This window comes from Ornithorhynchus anatinus, chromosome 1 (genome assembly GCF_004115215.2).
Source record: "Ornithorhynchus anatinus isolate Pmale09 chromosome 1, mOrnAna1.pri.v4, whole genome shotgun sequence".
Taxonomy (NCBI): domain Eukaryota; kingdom Metazoa; phylum Chordata; class Mammalia; order Monotremata; family Ornithorhynchidae; genus Ornithorhynchus; species Ornithorhynchus anatinus.
In genome coordinates, this window is record NC_041728.1 from 163,191,584 (window position 1) to 163,212,299 (window position 20,716).

Below are 20,716 nucleotides of genomic sequence, written 5' to 3' on the forward strand. Positions count from 1 at the left end.
CCCACCCAGGCTCTGCCAAAAAGTTCACTGATACATCTTCTTTAAGACATCTACTCTTCCAAATTCCCATTCAAATCTCAAAGTGTAAAATAATTCAAATGATGTTTCCCATCCATGCCCAACAGACTCCTGACCCAAGTAAGAACTGCAGCATCAAGTCTCTGCACAGGACTTTGTGTGTCCCCCAAAGAAGAATTTAATCTTTGGATTTGGTATACCTGAGGAAAGAAGGATCAAAACCTCAGGTTTCATTCTGAAAACATCGAGATGATTTTAAAAGGAGCCTCACTGTGCATTTTTTTATACGTGCTGTTATTTGTGGCTATGAAATTTCAGTCACAATCATCATCTTACACCCTTAAAATGGGATCTAAATGAGTGGAAGCACACAGGTGGCTGATTGCACCTGCATACTTGCACCTGAAACTAATTATGGACCAAATGGGAAGGCAATTCTGAAAAAAAAAAAGTTTGGCCTCTTAGGACTTTCTAACATGGTAAAGCTCCCTTCTGGCTTTTAAATGAAAAACAGGGACTTGGCAGCAACTGCCCAAGGCAAATGCCATTCAGATGAAGAAGACAAAGTCAGAGATCATGGGTTCAAATCCTGACTCTGCCACTTGTCAGCTGTGTGACTTTGGGCAAGAGCTCACCTCCTCCAGGAGGCTTTCCCAGACTGAGCTTCGCCTTTTCCCTCTGCTCCCTCTCTGCCCCCCCTTCACCTCCCCTCATCTAAGCACCCTTTTCTCCCCCTTTCCCTCTGCTCCTCCCCCTCTCCCTTCCCCTCAGCACTGTGCTCGTCTGCTCATTCGTATATATTTTTATTACCCTATTTATTTTGTTAATGAGATGTACATCCCCTTGATTCTATTTATTGCTACTGTTTTTGTCTGTCTCCCCCGATTAGACTGTAAGCCGGTCAATGGGCAGGGATTGTCTCTATCTGTTGCTGAATTGTACATTCCAAGTGCTTAGTACAGTGCTCCGCACATAGTAAGCGCTCAATAAATACTATTGAATGAACTTAACTTCTTTGTGCCTCAGTTACCTCATTTGTAAAAAGGGGACTGTGAGCCCCACTTGGGACAACGTGATAACCTTATATCTACCCCGGTGCTTAGAACAGTGCTTGGCACATAGTAAGCACTTAACAAATACCATTATTATTATTATAAAATTTCAAGAGTCACCATTTATAATTTCTAAGCAGATATCAAGTCTAAAACTAAATGCAATAGGCTTTTGTCTACATTCTATTTAAGGCATTGAAATCAATATTAATTAAAAGGAAACAGCTATTTGTGATGTAAGCATTAGTTGTCGTAAGGCTATACTAGCCATTAAATACATTAGGATTCATTAGTTAAAAGATTTTTAAAGGAATTCAACGCTTTGCACTGTCCCTTAGGGATAGTTAATGTCCTTCCTCTGTTCAACATTTAACTCTAGGTGCATAATCAAAGAAAGACACAATTAGGGACTAAGTACTTGAGTGTTTGCTCATTCATTAAGAGTCCAAATTAATATTAATAAACTTTTTGTAGAGTCTTCCACTATCACATCAAACGTGTGGCATGGTCTCATATTAAGCAACTGACAAATTAGTTGCCTGGGCCTTTCTCTCTTTACCAAGAAGGTAGAATTTTCATGTCCACACAGTCTGTTTTTTGCATCCTTTCTCCTTTTTACCTTGTGTTCCATCAGTCAATCGCAAACAGTGCCACCACAGGCCATCATTAACCTTCCAAATCTGCCTCAAAACAAACAGTACAAGAGCTCACTAATTTGAAGATCAAAAAGCCACTTGTCCATTATATAATTGGAATGAAAGGCAAAATGTTGCAGTTCTGAAGAGCACAGTAATTACTAGCTGTTAATTGCTCTCTCGTGGTGGCTCACTTTTAATTAAAAAGAACAGCTAGTTGCAGGCCGATAAGCAATGGAGGAGACCAGTGGTTTAATCAACAAAGCAGGAAAATTTGTTTCGGCTGCAGCCAACAACAGCTTGAGAAATCTTCAGATGTCCAATTGAGATTAAAAACTGTCTATTTAGAGCCGTCAGATTTCATTTTAACCAAGGAAATGACTATTTGAAGTCTTCCGATGCAAGTATCCCCACTACATCCCCGCTGGTGCTGTTGCGACTAATCACTTGCTTGTGGTTGTGATCATTCAAGGAAAGAAATTTAGCTACTTTCCTCTTGACTTCATCATTCTTGGGTAATTGGCCTGTCTGAGGTGAGTACTTTTTTTTTAAGCACTTTAAAGTATGGAAGGCCCACAGACTGTGCATTTAATTACTGTTCATATTTCATGCAGTCAAACGGAATTTCATTTAAGAAGAAAATGATTTACCTATCTTAAAAAAGCCTTATATGCTCCACTTTGTTTTTTTCTTTCAGTGCTTATATATTTACATGTCAAAAAATATATATTCAAGCATCAAAGTTAATTCTTTAAGAGGCTTCTGCTTGCCCTCTTTCATCTAGCATCCTCAAATGATAGATATAGTTTCGAAGGAATACAGTATGGTGGGATAACAGTGTGTTTAGCGAAAGAGGTTGCCTGGGTTAAGTGAGGGTATTTGGTCCTGGTTTGCCTAATATTTCTCCAACTGTGAACAGTTTGTGTCTCCTTTCAGCTTTAGCTCCTTCCCCCCCCCATCTTTTAGAGCTTTCAGGAGTTCTTGATAATAATCATTGCTCCGCCACTCAAGAACATTAGCATACTTCCCCAAGTGAGGCCAGGATGACTTTCATGCCGCATCGATTACTACAAGATGAGGTGGCCTCATAATTAATCGTGGCAAAACAGAGATCTCTGGGTTGTCTTCTGAATATTGAAACACAGCTCAGGGCAAATAGCTGCAACCTAATGCTGAAACCCAAATTTCCAATCAAAAGAGCTAAGGTTTCGTTCAAATTTTTAATGGATTTTATTACCTTTCGTTGTAGTCATCGTATACAAGAGCGGTTTTCCACTTTGGTTTAAACACATGAAGGATTATCAAAGTAAGCCCTCAAATACCATACACATCCCTATAACCTAGTGATAGAGAGGCTGGGCTACTGGGATGTTTCTTATATGCCTGTATAGGTGGTTTGGCAAGTGGGAGCTGACCTTGTACTTACCAGCTTAACTTGCTCCTGATTATTTAAGGAAGTCTTGGAAATAAATATGGAATTCCCTTCCTTCCAGGCTGACCTTTCCCAACCCATGCTGAGTTATTTAAAGCTGTGCAGCTTGGCTGAACTGTGGGGATTCTCAAAGTACGTCCTTATTTCCACCCCTGTTGTAAGGTTCAACATGAGCAAAACAGCTGGACTGAAGCACACTGAAAAACCTCTCTCAGCAGCAAAACATCTCACCCTAACCCTTGTTGTTGTTGTTATCATTATAGTGGTAATATAGGCATTATAACCTAAGTGCTTCTGAATGTTGTGCTAAATGCTAAGAGTGAAAGGACAAAATCTGGCCCACAGGGCACACAGAGTGTAAAAGGAGCTGAGAATAGGGGATGCTCAGAAAATTAGGAGGATCAAATGGAAACACCCTAAAACACACATAAATCAAATTCAGTTGCTTGACTACAAACCACTTGAAGGTAGGACTCATACCTACAAACTTCACTGTTCTCCCCCAAGTGCATAGTACAGTGTTATACACAGAGCAAGTTTTAGATAAATATTATTAACTGATTTACTGTTCTTAGGCCTATCAGGATATTCACCACCTCCATCTGCGTCGCTCAGTTTTAGGAGATGGGGAAGGCCAGTTGGAGGAGGTGGGATTTTGAGAGGGATTTGAAGGGGGTGAGAGTGCTCATCTGGAGATTAGGGGCAAAGGCTGGTTTATATTTGAAGAAACTGCTGCTGATGGTACCATAAACAGTGTTAACAGAACTGACTTATTGGGTTGGACCTCTGGGTAAAGAGGACCACCAGGCTGGTGGACCCATATAAGCTAGGGTTTGGAAGTGGGATGGAACAGAGTGAGGTGCAGCTAGAAGGCTGGCTCGGAGAAACAAAGAGAAGCTGAGAGTTGTGGGGGAAGAGGGCTGATATGAAAAATGAGGAGAGTTGGTGTAGAATCAAAATTAGGGCTTATTGCTGTCACCTACTCTGATAGGACACAAAGTTTCTGGATGCAGCAGCCAGGGAGGGATGGGAGACAAGGGAGGTCCATAAATCGGAGCAGTCATTCCATTAGATCCTTCCAGAAGCCCTTTCAGTGGCTTCCTCTTATCTTTCCTTTCTTCCTTTTGAAAGGTGAGGCTTCTGGCATTGTTTTTCCTAGGTATTCTTTATGCAGAAATTCAACCCAGTAAGTCAGTTTGGCTATATGACATAAGGTACTACCAGCAGAAGCTTCTTCAATTGAAGCTTCTTCAATTATAAACTGGGGGGGAGGGGGCAAAGTGGCTGTCAAACACAAAGGTTTTGTTTCGTTTGTTTTTATGACATATTTAAGTGTTACATGACACTTAACAAGGCAAGGTACTGTACGAAGTGATGGTTAGGTAAAGTTAATCAGGTTGGACACAGTCCCCATGCCACAATCTTAATCCCCATTTTACAGAATTAACTGAAGCACGGAGAAGCAAAATGACTTGCCCAAGGTCACAGAGCAGACATGTGGCAGAGTCAGCATTAGAACCCAGGTCCCTTGGACTCCCAGGCCTGGGCTCCATCCACTAGTTCATGCTGCTTCTCAAGGTAACTTTCATGAAATGTTTTTAACTATTCTTCTAACCAGGTCAAATGGGAATTATGCCATTTGTCACTGACAGCAAAGAATCGTAATAAAACTACCAGCAAATCCAATGTCACTTCATCCAACACTATCTCCTCTGAAGACAAAATTTAACCTCACTCACAATGTATATGGCAATCTGGATTCTTTCTTCTGATAAATAAAATCATAGAGTATCTCCAAGCTGGAAGGGAAATTGAAAGATTACCTCATCTTTCTCCAGGCTTTATCAATCATCAAAAGAAATAAAAATCTCATGATAAGGAATTCAACTACAAGCTACATGCAAAGAATTACTCCAAAGGGTTCAATGGCCTCCTGGCATTTTACTTCTATTATGATACACACTGACCTAATTCTACATGATGGCCTTACCTGTTGCTCAGGTAAGGCTTATGCATTTATTTTTCTTTTCCAATTCCTTTCTTTCTTTATCCCTTCCCCACTCACCCCATCCGCCTTTAATCTAAATATCTGTCCATATGAATCCCCTCTACTTGCTCACCACCACCAACACCTGCTGAGACAGCCCCATGATGCAGACTGTTTGGGTTGGAGAAGTGCTTTCCTAAATCTCCTCCCTCTAGTACCATCGTTGCTGCCCGCAGGATGGACGTCAAGAAAACTACAAGGCAAGGAGGAGAAGGAAGACCTCAGCATGATAAGTTCTTGTTTTATCTTACTATATGCACGGTGGGTTCCGTTTATGTGGCACACAATCAGTCCAGCAAGATGATAAAGCAAAGAGAAAAACCTAGATATGGGACAAGTGTTTGACTTAATGACCCAGTGGGGAAAGAGACATGGAGGAACCCCCTGGATGGTGGGGATACAGAATGGGTTCAGTAAGGAAAATAAAATGTCTTAGGCAAAAGGTGGGGTTGTCAAGGGGAATTATATGTTCGATACTCACTTTCCAAAAGAATCCCTGATATGAATGCATATTATCACCCCTCCAAGTCGGGATCATCTTGAATATGAGTTAGATAACTACTAAGGTAAGAAGAGCAGTGTTTGGTGACCAAAACGCCTCTTCATGACATTTGAACGGACTGACATAGGCACTGCCCTAGATAAAACTAATATACCAAAATGTTTATCTGTAGACTTCTGCACACTCATCTTCCGGCATTCGTTCCTGTCATTCAGAACCGCCCGCAAGCCTGGTATGAATGTAACAAAACGTGATAACTCTGAGTCCTCTCTCATCGACTTTGTGATAAAAGTAGCCCGTGAAGAAGTCATTTTTCCTACTTCCTATTACTCATTTTCAGCCAGCACCTGTCACTGCCTTCTTGACTTTCACAGTTTTCTTCTAGCTCGGGTGCGTTTTTCTCAGACTTGTTCTAAGGTTTATCAGAGGAAACACTTGCACTCACAAGGATGGCCTCTACACTGTGACAGATTAATCCAACTTGAGTGAACTTCCTTCAGACAGGGGACACTAATTATTATGAAGGCATTTGGTACACAATGAAACCTGACATCTGACGGACTATTCTCTGCCAGCTCCACATTGTCTTACTGTCAGCCCTTGTCAGTTCCCAGCCTTAATTACATCCTGTTTACAAACATTAGGCCTGACTTCAGATGAAGTTTTAACAAAGGTTGACAAAGGTCAGGGTCACATCACAAGGATGTTATCTGTCTGTGTTCTCCTACTGATAAACTAGGAGGAGGCTGGTGGCTGATTTAGAAGATAGCTTTCATGCCACAGAATGCACTGAAGTCACTAAAGTACCTAATCTCTGGGCCCATATTTTCAGTCTAATCTAGCAAAGCCCTGCAGACAGTGGGTTTATCCTGATTTAAAAGGATATTTAAAACAGTTTGAGATATGATTCCTCTTTAAGTGCAGAGATGGTGAAGTAACCATAATGCAAGAAGTCTAGCACTCTGTGTGCTGGCATTCATTCTATTCATTCAATCGTATTTATTGAGCACTTACTGTGTGCAGAGCACTGTACTAAGTGCTTGGAAAGTACAATTTGGCAACAGATAAAGACAATCCCTATCCAGCAACGGGTTCACAGTCTAGAAGGGGGAGACAGACAACAAAACAAGTAGACAAGCCTAACTCATTTAAGCTAGATATTTTATAAATCAGGGCTCTTGAAAAAGCTGGCTGTGTACTGTAAAAGGCATTTGTACAAAATACCTACCCTAGTATTGCTTCCATAGTGACATCATATAAAGTATTATTGATAAAGTGGTGTCTCTAGAATAAAAATAATAATAATGATGATGATTTTTGTTAAGTGCTTACTATGTGCCAAGCACTATTCTGAGCGCTGGGGTAAGTACAAGGTAATCAGGTAGTCCCATTTGGGCCTCATAGTCTTTAATCCCCATTTACAGCCGAGGGAACTGACGCACAGAAAAGTTAAATGTCTTGCCCAAGATCACACAGCAGAGAGGGCAAGTTAACATTATCAGATGGCACTCCAATTCCAACCAAGATATTGATTCATCTCTCATCTCCTCATGCTATTTCCCAACTGCCACTTCATTCAATCATATTTATTGAGCGCTTACTATGTGCAGAGCACTATACTAAGCACTTCCAATGTATAATTCGGCAACAGAGACCATCTCTGCCCAACAACAGGCTCACAGTCTAAAAGGGGGAGACAGCAAAGCAAAACCCGTAGTCTGGCATCAATCTTCTCCCTCCTCAGCCCCCATGGCACTTACATATGTATCTTTACACTCTATAGCTTCCTCTTACATGTAATTTATTTTTAGGGTCTGTTTTCCCTGTCCATCCCCACTAGATCGTGAAATCCTGGAGGGCAGGGATTATATCCACTAAAGTATGTCTACTATATTGTACTTTCCCAAGCACTTAGTACATTACTCTCTGCCCAGGGTAAGTGCTCAAGACTATCAACTCATCGGATTAATCTGTTTGAATTCAGTGATAGTGGCGTAACCAAACACCAATTTGAGATAATATAATTCTGCCAAATTATATTAAAATGTAATGGGTTTCATCCAAGTGCGATATTGTGCAGAAAAGCATATTTGATCAGATTCGTTTTCCAGCCACCACATCTGTTCTTACTACTTTCCAATCTTTTCCAGAATCAGCATGGCCTAGAGGAAAGAACACAATCCTGGGAATCAGAGGAGCTAGATTCTAATCCAGACTCTATTTGCCTGCAATGTGGCCTTGATTAAATGACTTAGCTTCTCTGAGCCTCCGTTTCCTCATCTGTAAAATGGCATTTAAATACTGTTCTCCCTCTCCCTTAGATTTTCAACCCCATATGGGACAGGGCCCCTCTCAGGGTCGCACCCGGAGAGTTTACAGTACTCTACCAGTCTCGACTACAGGACGGAGAGCCAAGCAGAGGCATATTCATTCCATTCCTAGCTTGGCCAGTGGCTAGTGAGTGGAAGGCCATCTGCTACAAGTCAAAACTCACCTTTACTGGGCAGCAGCGGCATGGGAGAGAGTCAAGGGTGAAGGCTCAAGTGCACTGCATGGAAAGAGGCAATGGTAAACCACTTCCATATTTTTTTACCAAGAAAACTCTATGGATACACTATCTGCAATCGTGGTAGAAGTGGGGCATTCTGGGAGAGATGTGCTCATGGCGTCGCTATGGGTCGGAGACAACTCGACGGCATAAGACAATGGGTCAGGGGCTATGTTCCACCTGATTATCCTGAATCCACTCCAGTGCTTGGCACAAAGTGCTTTATTTAATACCACAATTATTATTACTAGAATCATGGCAGTGTAAAGCAAGCGACCCTCCCACCTTTAAACAGGAAAACACCAAACAGTTGAAAATGATCCCATTTTTAAAGACTTCTGCAAAAGGAGATCGTCAAATCTTTTAACAACTCAATCTACATTATCGGGAAATTCTGCCTTATAGCTATCACAAATGCTTCCTAACATCTTATCCTCATCACATCCTATTCATTCTCTGAGGGTAAATATAGTTCCTTAACTTTTCCCATCCTGATTTCTTTGCTCCAAAACCATTCCAGGGTTTTTAAGTCCCTCAAATTATCAAGTCCATAAATGCCGATATTAGGAAATTTTGGAGGAGCTTCCATGCTAAACTATTTACAATATATGATACATTAAATGCTATAATATTTGTTAAACCTCTTCAATGGCGTGATGCCTTATCATGGCTAGAGAGTTTATGTATGCTGATGAAGCCTAGAGCTATGCCATATAGGGCTATCCAGAATGGAAAGGTCTAAGCCAAAGCATCAGAGTTGATTCATCGGCAGCGGGCAGCGGCAGCACGGGAAAGATTCAAAAGGTGGATGATCAAGTGATCAAACCGTTGATCAAAGACAACAGCAGAGACTCAAATTTTTACAGCGTGGAAGGCAATGGTAAACCATTTCCATACCTTTACCAAGAAAACTCTATGCAGATGCATACCAGAATGGCTTTATGACAGAAGATGGAATGTTCTGAAGAAGGTATGTCCATAGAGTCACCACGGGTCAGAGACTACAATGGCATTTGAAGAAGATGATTCGTTAAGCTTACTATGTGCTGAGCACTGTACTTAGCGTTGGGGTAGATTCCAGATAATCAGGTTGGACACAGTAGTCCCTGCCCCACATGGAGCTCAGCTATTTCCCAATTGTTACAATATTAGGAAGGTTATTCATTCGATAGTATTTATTGAGTGCTTACTATGTGCACAGCACTTGTACTATAATAATAATAATAATAATATTGGTATTTGTTAAGCGCTTACTATGTGCCGAGCACTGTTCTAAGCGCTGGGGTAGACACAGGGGAATCAGGTCGTCCCACGTGGGGCTCACAGTCTTAATCCCCATTTTACAGATGAGGGAACTGAGGCACAGAGAAGTTAAGTGACTTGCCCACAGTCACACAGCTGACAAGTGGCAGAGCTGGGATTCGAACTCATGAGCCCTGACTCCAAAGCCCGTGCACTTTCCACTGAGCCACGCTGCTTCTCTAAGCACTTGGAACGTACAATTCGGCAACAGATAGAGACAATCATTCAATAGTATTTGAGCGCTTACTATGTGCAGAGCACTGTACTAAGCGTTTGGAATGAACAAGTCGGCAACAGAGAGAGACAGTCCCTGCCGTTTGACGGGCTTACAATCCCTGCCCAGTGATGGGCTCATAGTCTAATCGACATGTTATGAAAGATTTCCTGAAACAGTGAAGAGAATGATGGTATTTAAGTGTTTATTATATGCCAAGCTGTGTGGTCTAGTGGATAGAGCACGAGCCTGGGGGTCAGAAGGACCTGGGTTCTACTCCTAGCTCTGCAACACATCTGCTGTGTGATCTTGGGCAAGTCACTCACTTGTGTGCCTCCATGACTTCATCTGTAAAATGGATTTTAAGACTGAGCCCCATGTGGGACATGGACTGTGTCCAACCTGATTAGCTTGTATCTACCCCATGCTTAGTATAATGCCTGGCACATAAGAGCTTAAACACCATTATGAGGGGGGAAAAAAAACCCCAAAAAACACACATTGAGGTACCTGAAGACTGCCTCCCACATATATTCTTTGATTGACACCGACTTGTTCATCCCAAGCGCTTAGTACAGTGCTCTGCACATAGTAAGCGCTCAATAAATACTATTGAATGAATTTCTAAATTGTGGAATTTTAACTGGTTTATATTGTTGATCATCTCATACTCTCCTAGTTCCAGTCTCTAGCATCTCCCACTTAGACTGCAAGCCCCCTGTGGGACAGGAACTAGGTATGAATGGATTTTCTTCAAATTACCAGCACTGTTCAGGGCAAAGCACTGTTTTGCTAGTGTAAATGATGCTCATTTAAAATAATTCTCACATGTTCAGATCTAGACCATTTTCTTACACAGTCTATTTTAACGGTGCAGTCTGTTCTTCCTTCAAAACTGGAGAACATTCCATTTAATGTGAAATAAATTCTCTTCATTTAAAATAAACTTACCACAGTCATTTTTAATTTTAATTTCAAGGGGCTATCCACTGTGTGGTGTCAGCTGAAAATGAGTCTGAGAAAGCTTTCAGATTCTTCATTAATTAAAGTGTTAATATAGATTCAGAGAAGGAGCGTGGTCTAGGGGATAGGGCTCCGGACTGGGAATTGGAAAGACCGGGTTCTAATCCCAGCTCCGCCACTTAATATGTGACCTTGGATAAGTCACCTGACTTCTCTGAGCCTTGGTTCCCTCACCTGTAAAATGGGGATTAAGACTGTGAGCCCCATGTGGGTGATGGACTTTTTTAGACCTGCTTAGCTTATATCTTCACCAGCACTTAGTACAAGGGCTTGGTACTTGGGAAGCACTTAAATAATTTTTTTTAAAAAAAGATGCAATATCAATGAGTTGTTAGGCAGCAAGGTCAGTGTCCTGGCAGAAGGATAAATTTCCTTATCAGAATTGTCTGGAATAATCTGGTAGCCACCAGAATGGCTTGGAACAACCCAGGAGGAGGCTGGCCCTCTGCTAATAGTGGGAGAGCTCCAGAACCGTGACTGGGGAGAGACGAAGGAGGGAAAGAATGCGGACAGAGTAGTGTGTTGCTCTCCTCTCAAAGGAAGGTCACACGATGGGAAGCTTCCTATTGACTGGGAAGCGTTGCTGCTTACCAGCTTCTCTGAGACCAAGACTGAAGAGATCTTCCCTGGTAAATGTCTTTCTCTCCAATTCAACTAGTGTAAAAGTGAAGCTAGAGGAGGTTAATTTCATCATCTTATTTTGAAAGGTTCCTTTAGACTAAACCCTATTTTCCCAAAGCCAACCACATGGCATCTGGCTTCTACTGATCAAATCCTCAGTTTGCCCCAATTGTCTTGAATCTCACTGCCTTTACATATCACCTTTCAAACTCTGACTTTAGTGTTTTCTGTTTTGATCTTTTTCCATTTTACAAATTAAAGCCCAACTTTGATCTTTGCCTCAGTTGGGAGGTTAGTCCAGTCCTGGGTGGAGGTCCGAATTCCATATCTTCCTTTAGTAGACGCTGATGGATGGCTGATTTTGATCCTTGTCTGTGATCATCAATCTTATTCATTGAGTGCAGAACACTGTACTAAGTGCTTGGGGGAGGATAATACAACAGAGCTGGTAGACTTATTCCCTGACCACAGTGAGTTCAGTCTAGACGGATTATACAACAAAACAGCCTCAATTTTGATCTCCCAGTGGAGTGTGATACAAATATTTGGCATCTCCCCATGTAACTCCACCTCCAGCTGCCAGTGATGCATTGTTCATTACTCTTTGATAATGTTCCTCCACATTTGTAAGTATCCCCTACCAAAGAATCATATAATGTAGGTCATATTTTTTTCCAGTCAGTGATCAGGCTAGGCAGAAAAAAAAAAAAAACTTTAAAATTAATGTTAACATCAACCTATAAGAAATTCATTTTGCTTGCCCTGATCTACCACATGTACACACAAAAGACAAATGTCTGGAATTCAATCTATATTCATTCATTCAATCGTATTTGAGCACTTACTCTGTGCAGAGCACTGTACTAAGCACAATTCAGTATCAAATAGAGACAATCCCTGCTCAAAGGGCTCACAGTCTCGAAGTGGGTTTCTCATTTAAAACCTAAACCGTATTCATTCATTCAATCGTATTTATTGAATGCTTACTGCATGCAGACCACTGTACAGAGCGCTTGGGCGAGTACATTTCCTCTACTCACTCCCTTCTGCATCACCCACGCATTTAGATTCACAACTTTTATTTACATCACCCTCAGCCCCGCAACATCACTTTTTATATCCATAGCTTGTTTATATTGTCTGTACTCTCTTGGGAAAGTACAACAGTAAACAGCCACACTCCCTGCCCGCGGCAAGCTTACAATAGTAAAGTCTGTGTTCATGGGAAACGGATCAAAAATCTCTGTTTGAAGGAATGCTTTAGCTTACTGTTGTTGTTTAGGACATGTGATTGCTGTTGGTATGCAGAGTACTGTACTAAACACCATAATAAGCACTGCAGAAAAGAATAAATGAGGTGAAGTCCCTGGCCAACAGGAGGTGGCTAATCAAAAGATAGCGAGGGACCTGGCAATACACATGGGGAAAGCGATAATGAGGGAAATATAGCCCGAAGAAATGCTTACAATGTATAATGGGTGGAAAGGATGAGTCGGAAAAGACAGCACTCGGCACCAAAAGTTGTCATTTGTGTATCTACGTTTTTTGCTTGTTGTGTCTGCCAGCTAGTGGTCAGAATGCTCAATGGGGATTTTCCTCAGGAAGCAGAAGGACCTCATTGTGAAACCTCAACTATCTGCATGTGGGTGTCCACGGCGAAGAGGGCAGGCCTCCCGGGTACATGTCCAGACACATCAAAGCCCCATCTGACCGAAAGAGGTAAGTCTGCCAAGTAAAGGGAAAATGACTTCTTTAAAAACCAGCAAGAGCTCTGATGAAGCTGTGCTAAGCCAAGCTTAGTGTGGCCCAGCGGATAGAGCCCGGGCCTGGGAGCCAGGAGGACCTGGGTTCTAATTCTGGTTCTGTCACCTGCCCACTGTGTGACCCTGGGCAAGTCACTTCTCTGGGATTCGGTTAGCTCATCCGTAAAATGGGGCTTAAGACTAGAAGCGCCAAGTGGGACGGGGACTATGCCCAACCTGATTAGCTTGCATCTACAGCGTGGCTCGGTGGAAAGAGCACGGGCTTGGGAGCCAGAGGGCGGGAGTTCGAAACCCAGCTCTGTCACTTGTCAGCCGTGTGACTGTGGGCGAGTCACTTCACTGTGCCTCAGTTTCCTCATCTGTAAAATGGGGATTGAGACTGTGAGCCCCACATGGGACAACCTGATTACCCTGTATCTACCCCTGCACTTAGAACAGTGCTGGGCACATAGTAAGTGCTTAACAAATACCAACATTATTATTATTATTATCTACCCCAGTGTTTAGTAGAGTGCTTGGCACACCGTAAGAGCTTAAACCCAGTGAAATTCCACTTCAATCGGTCCACTTTTAAGTGGTAAGATTTAAAGTGAAATTTGAGAAGACCAATTGACTGCAACCCATTACCTGTCTTCCCCTCTCAACCCTACCTCCGCCCCCTCCCTCTTGCTTCCACAGCCTAATAATATTTAACTCCTTCCAGTCTGGCTCCCATCACCTTTGCTCCTCAGAAACCGCCCTTTAAAAGTTCACCAGTCATCTTCTTGCCAAATCCAATTGGCCTCTACTCCGTCCTAATCCTTGGTCTCTCAGCTGCCTTTGACACTGTGGACCACCCTCTTCTCCTAGAAACATTGTCCATTCATTCAATCATATTTATTGAGTGTTTACTATGGGCAGAACACTTACTCAGCACTGGGGAGAGTACTTTTCCTCTATTCCCACTACCTTCTGCATCTCCCTTGCATCTGGATTTGCAATACCACCTTCAGCCCTACAGCAGTAAACATATCCAGAGTGCTTACTATGTGCAGAGCACTGTTCTAAGTGCTGGGGTAGATACAGGGTAATCAGATTGTCCCACATGAGGCTCACAGTCTTAATCCCCATTTTACAGATGAGATAACTGGGGCACAGGGAAGTGAAGTGACTTGCCCACAGTCACACAGCTGATAGCAGCGGAGCCAGGATTAGAACCCATGACCTGACTCCCAAGCCTGGGCTTTTCCACTGAGCCACGCTGCTTGTCTGTCTCCCCCTCTAGACCTAGTGAACAGGGAACACGTCTACCAACTCTACTATATCGTACTCTCCCAAGCAATTAATACAGTGCTCTGCTCCCCGTAAATGCTCAATAAATGCAATTGATTGATTGATTCTTCACTGGTCAATTAGTTATCCTCAATTTCCTCCATGACATCCAATCGATTACGTAGCTCACTCTCCCATTGAAATTCACTCACAGTAAAAGGCTGAAGCATCTGCGAATACCTTCATTTTACAACAGCTCAAAGAAAGTCTGCCCTCCACATTTTACTATCTCAAAGAAGAAAATTTAATTTCAAAAGGAAAGAAGATGCAGGGTCCTATTGAAACCCTATCGCTAATGTACTTTACATTTTTTTAGCGTGTGAAAATGATCGATGCTTCAATCAACCCCAGAATTCTCACCACACTGGCACTCGGTCTTTTACTTCGACTGCGGGGACTTTCCCTGTAACACACTTGATTTAATTGATTAGCTCTCCTATACCATGCAGGGAAAGTTCTTGACGAAGCCTACATTCAAGAAAATTCAGGTTGACCAGTTGCATATGCTCAACTGTTTCTTTCAACATGGTTTCGCTTTCTATCTGAACACATGCTGTTGGAAGCATGTGCCCTAATTCCCACCAGTGTTCTAAGGTTTAGTGGTTAGAGCACGGGCCTGGGAGTTAGAAGGACTTGGGTTCCGATCCCAGCTCTGTGACTTGTCTGCTGTTTGACCTTGGGCAAGTCACTTCACTTCTCTGGGCCTCAGTTACCTCATCTGTAAAATGGGGATTAAGACTGTAAACCCATCAAAGGGCAGGGACTGTCTCTGTTACCAATTTGTACATTCCAAGCACTTAGTACAGTGCTCTGCACATAGTAAGCGCTCAATAAATACTATTGAATGAATGAGTGTGAGCCCCATGTGGGACAGGTACTGTGTCCAACCTGACCGACTTGTATCTACCCCAGTGCTTAAAACAGTGCTTGGCACATCGCAAGTGCTCAGCAAGTAATTATTCTATCCAAAATGCACAATAAATATACATTTAATAGAGTTGAAAATTTTCAAACTATTCTGTACAGGTATGGAGAAAGCTGACAAAGACTTCAGTTAGTATAAGAGGAAAACAAAAATGTAGCTTTTTAAAATAGTATTTATCAAGCACTGCATCTTTGCCAAGCCTTGTGCTATGTCCTGAAACAGACATAAAATAATCCAATTAGACACAGTTCCTGTCACACACAGAGGGAAGCAGCATGGCAGAGTGGATAAAGGACAGGACTGGTAGTCAGAAGGTTATGAGTTCTAATCCCAGTTCCCCCACTTGTCTATGCGACCTTGGGCAAGTCACTTCTCTGAGCCTCAGTTACCTCACCTGGAAAATTGGGATTGAGACTGTGAGTCCTGTCAGACATGGACTGTGTCCAACCTGATTAACTTGTCGCTACCCCAGCGTGAAGTAGAGTGCCTGGCACATAGTCAGCACTTAATAAATACCATGAAAAAGAGCAAACTCCCCATTAGCTAGGCAGGGAACCACTGCAATATCCCAAGCCCCCAAAGAGTTGCTAAGAGGGCTCTCAGCTTTGTTAACTGGGCTGCTCCACTGATCCCATTTGCCAAACTAAAATTTACAGTAGCCCATGGCAAGCAGGTGACTGTAAATTTCTACCCCAGGATATATAGATACATTGGTACTGTATATTACACTACTATTCTCTCTCCTATTTTTACTTGCCAGCTTCACATTTTATAGACTTTCTCATAGCAACAACAGGAAAAGTGCTCCATCTTAAATTTGACAGCAGGTGACAGTCTTGATTTTTTTTTCCCTTCCAAAACTATGACTAAAGGAACACTTAAAGTCAGGACATGTTCTTGAAAGGATAAAATGGGAAAATTTTCTGGTTACAAAAATAATTTCCTGGTTCCTTTTTGGATCTCAATCTCTCAGGGATTATTGTTTTAAATCATTACCCTCATATCGGATGTCATCATTACAGATTCTTCTTAACTCCTTAAAGGCCATATTCGATCTATGTTGAGCATTTTGATATTTCCGGAATGGAAACGAATGGCTGAGTGACGAACATAAAGGAATGAAAGATCTCAAATACAATGTCATTCACACACCTCTAGACTGTAAGCTCTTTGTTGATAGGGAATGTGCGTAACAACTGTTATATTGGATTCTCCCAAGCACTAAGTACAGTGCTCTGCATAGAGTAAGTGTTCAGTAAATGATTGATATTATGTCTGTAAAGGATCAAGAACAAAAATATTAGTCACCAGTGATCTAACACCACAAATACAGGTTGAAAAACAATTGCAAGAGAATTTAAGTGAAATATAGAATATATGCAGAAGTATTTGACTGTTACACTAGGAAAGGCCCATGATCCACTGACCAAAGAAAGGCCCTTGAATAGGTTGAAAACATACAATATGGACAGAAGATAAAGTTAGCTCACAATAAAGGGAAGATACAGGGAGTCTTACATGCTCCAGTAGACAAGCTGTTAAAATATGCTGAGAAATGCTTATTTTTAACATTTTTCAGGCCTAAATTCTGATAACCTCATGAAGATTAAGATTCATTCCTCTTCCTTTCCCAAATATATACTGTGTGACCACTTAAAGTCTCTGGGCCTCAGATTAAGCATCTCTATTCATTCAATCATATTTATTGAGTGCTTACTGTGTGCAGAGCACTGTACTAAGCATTTGGGAGAGTATACTACAGCAGACATTGCTGTCCACGGTGAGCTTATTATCTAAAGGCAGGGAGATAGCAATACAAATTACAGATATGTATAATAATAATAGCAGTGTGGCTCAGTGGAAAGAGCCCGGGCTTCCTTGTCAGAGGCCAAGGGTTCGAATCCCAGCTCTGCCACTTGTCAGCTGTGTGACTGTGGGCAGGTCACTTCACTTCTCTGGGCCTCAGTTACCTCATGTGTAAAATGGGGATTAACCGTGAGCCTCACGTGGGACAACCTGATTACCGTGTATCTACCCCAGCGTTTAGAACAGTGCTCTGCACATAGTAAGCGCTTAACAAATACCAACATTATTATTAAGCGCTTACTATGTGCCGAACACTGTTCTAAGAGCCTAAATATAACTTCTGTGGTGCTGGGAGTGGGGAAGAGTAAAGGGAACAAGGCAGGGTGGGAGAAGAGGAAAGCAGGGGCTTAGTCTGGGAAGGCCTCTTGGAGGAGATGTGCCTTCAGTAAGGCCTTGAAGGGGGGAGAGTCATTGTCTGTTGGATTTGAGGAGGGAGGGAATTCTGAGTTAGAAGCAGGATGAGGATGAGGGGGCCGGCTATAAAATGGGGAAAAGGACGCTGTGTAGGACAGGGACTCTATCCAATCTTAGAAATTCATATCTACCTAAGCACATAACAAATGCTAGAGAGGCAGCGTGGCTCAGTGGAAAGAGCCCGGGCTTGGGAGTCAGAGGTCATGGGTTCGAATCCCGCTCTGCCACTCGTCAGCTTTGTGACTGTGGGCTTAACTTCTCTGTGCCTCAGTTCCTTCATCTGTAACATGGGGATTAACTGTGAGCCTCATCTGGGACAACCTGATTACCCTGTATCTACTCCAGCGCTTAGAATAGTGCTCTGCACATCGTAAGCGCTTAACAAATAACATTACTATTAATAATAAATAGCATTTTAAATTACTATTATGATTGCTCTTGTAGAGAAGAGATCTGTGCTTGCAATTAGGTGGAGACAAAGGCTAATTCTCCCCATATACAACAAAGTAAATCAGCCAAAGGAGATGGTTCTTGAATAGTTAGGGAAAGTCAAATGGACTGATCTGTCTAGAGAGTTTATGGTATTTGTTAAGCGTTACCTTGTGCTACACACTGTACTAAGCGCTGTGAAATACATACAGCCAGGAAGGCTAATGTGACCTCTTATAGGACATTAACAAGACTTGCAAGAACACAATCCCCACTTTCAAGGAAAACAGAGTACAATATTGAACTCAGACCTAGGAATCAATTGGAAGACAAGTGGAATTTATTTACCTTATTGATTTAAAATTTTGCATGTATTGTTATACAGCATAGTAAATATTTCATGGTCATTTTGATGCTTTGAAACGTGATTGCTAATAAACTCTGGCATTCACAGCATGACTTTTAGTTCTGCAATTCCATGATATTTTAATGTGCATATCAAAAAGTTAGGATAATGAATAGCTTATGTCCATCTTAGAAGATGGGGCAGTGTTTTTCTCTTGTGTGCAAGAATTGAATTTGGTGATGTGTTAATTCCAGGCAATGTAGTGCTTAAGGAAAAGAATTAGGTGTATCTTACTGAATTACACAAATCTAACAAATACTGTCGCTCCAGGAACAAGTAGTTCATAATAATAATAATAATAATAATAATAATAATAATGTTTGTATTTGTTAAGTGCTTACTATGTGCACAGCACTGTTCTAAGCGCTGGGGGAGATATAGGGCAATCAGGTTGTCCCACGTGAGGGTCAGTCTTCATCCCCATTTTACAGATGAGGTAACAGGCACAGAGAAGTCAAGTGACTTGCCCACAGTCACACAGCTGACAAAGTGGCAGAGTCGGGACTCGAACCCAGATCTGACTCCCAAGCCCAGGTTCTTTCCACTGAGCCACGCTGTTCATTGTGAAAACTGACTACAGGTCAATAAAACTAAAGCTTTCATATGAAAAAACAAATCCTTAGGGGAGAATATCTAATCAGTGGTTGAATGACAATATCCTAACATGAGTAGCATTGCGGGCCCCCAAGTTTTTGGGGGTGTCAAAGTAAAATTGGAACGTGGAAATTTATGGAAGTATTACGTTCAGGAGCCAATGAAGCAAACTAAAATCATAGCATCCTTCATTGTATTAGAAAGGACTACAAACAATCATTAGTTGTTGAATTTAATAAATGTCTTGCAGAAAGACAAAAATAAGTGGGATTTTTCTATTTTCATTGTAGTTTAATCTGACACTTAAGGAAATGTTTTGACATCTTCAACTGTAAGCAACAAATCTGTCTACAGATTCATAAGCCACATATTTACTTAAGGAGGCTCAGACCAATAAATAAGGATCAAAATCAGTACTTAAGTCCATAAAACACTGAGTTAAAACAGGCAACCAAGAGAAATATTATCAGCATAATCCGAAATTGGCAGAGATGTGAAAGGAAATAAATACCTAATCCATAATACACTGCTCTCTAATTTTTATAGGTTTTTCTTCTCTACATCAATATTATTCTCTGGAACCACAAGTCTTTTTTATATTTAGTTTTTAATACTTTGAAGGCACATAATTGATATTTTTATTCTAACTTTAATCTGGAAAAATATTTTGGATTTTTTTTAAAAAAAGAGTGTTAATATGGTTAATAATTTGAAGTCTGTGTTGAACTGTTCCCATTCTTGCTATTTCTTTTCTGCTTTTGCCTTGGGTAACTTAATGACTCTAGATTTGTGTTTCTCATTTTCCCTGCCTATGAAATAGAAATCATAGCTACCTCAAGAAAAAGTGAACATTAATAGAAAAGTAGAGGAAAAGTACAATGTTTCCATTATATTACCACACGTATATTCTATCTCCCCGCTGGAAATCTATTGTATAAAACCAGCAAAGATGTTAATTGACAGAGCCAGCTGGAGCTTAGTGCAGGATCTGGAAAGCCAACATTCTAGAGAGTCGGCACTGAGAAGTAGCGTGACCTGGTGGATAGATTGTGGGTCTAAGAGTCAGAAAGACCTGGATTCTAGTCTCAACTCTGCCACTTGTCTACTGTGTGATCATGGCAAAGTCACTTAACTTCTCTGTGCCTCGCTTATTCATTCATTCAGTCATATTTATTGAGCACTTACTATGTGCAGAGCACTGTACTAAGCACTAGGAATGTACAATTCGGCAACAGATAGAGACAATCCCTGCCCAATAACGGGCTCCCAGTCTAAACGGGAGAGACAGCAAAACAAAACAAGCAGTCTAGCGCAGACATCAATAGAATAGAATCATAGAGATATACACATTAACAAAATAAAGTAATAAATAACATACAAATATGCACAGTGCTGTGGCGAGGGGAAGGGAGAAGAGCAGAAAGTGGGAGAAGGGGGAATGGGGAGGGGAGGAGGAGCAGAGGGAAAAGGGGGGCTCAATCTGGGAAGGTCGCCTGGAGGAGGTGAGCTCTCAGTCGGGCTTTGAAGAGGGGAAGAGAGTTAGTTTGGCAGTTGGGAGGAGGGAGGGCATTCCGGGAGAGCGGTAGGACGTGGGCCAGGGGTCGACGGCAGGAC

At 41.7% G+C, this 20,716-nt stretch overlaps 1 protein-coding gene and 1 non-coding gene across 7 annotated transcripts in view; one reads left to right on the forward strand and one right to left on the reverse strand.

The window, feature by feature from the left end:
* Positions 1 to 20,716, reverse strand: part of MECOM (MDS1 and EVI1 complex locus) — a 681,931-nt gene that overhangs the window by 478,052 nt on the left and 183,163 nt on the right. The gene's annotated exons all lie outside the window — the stretch shown is intronic.
* Positions 8,033 to 8,170, forward strand: LOC114817326. The gene has a single exon (XR_003765191.1). It is a non-coding gene; the product is annotated as a small nucleolar RNA SNORA7 (small nucleolar RNA).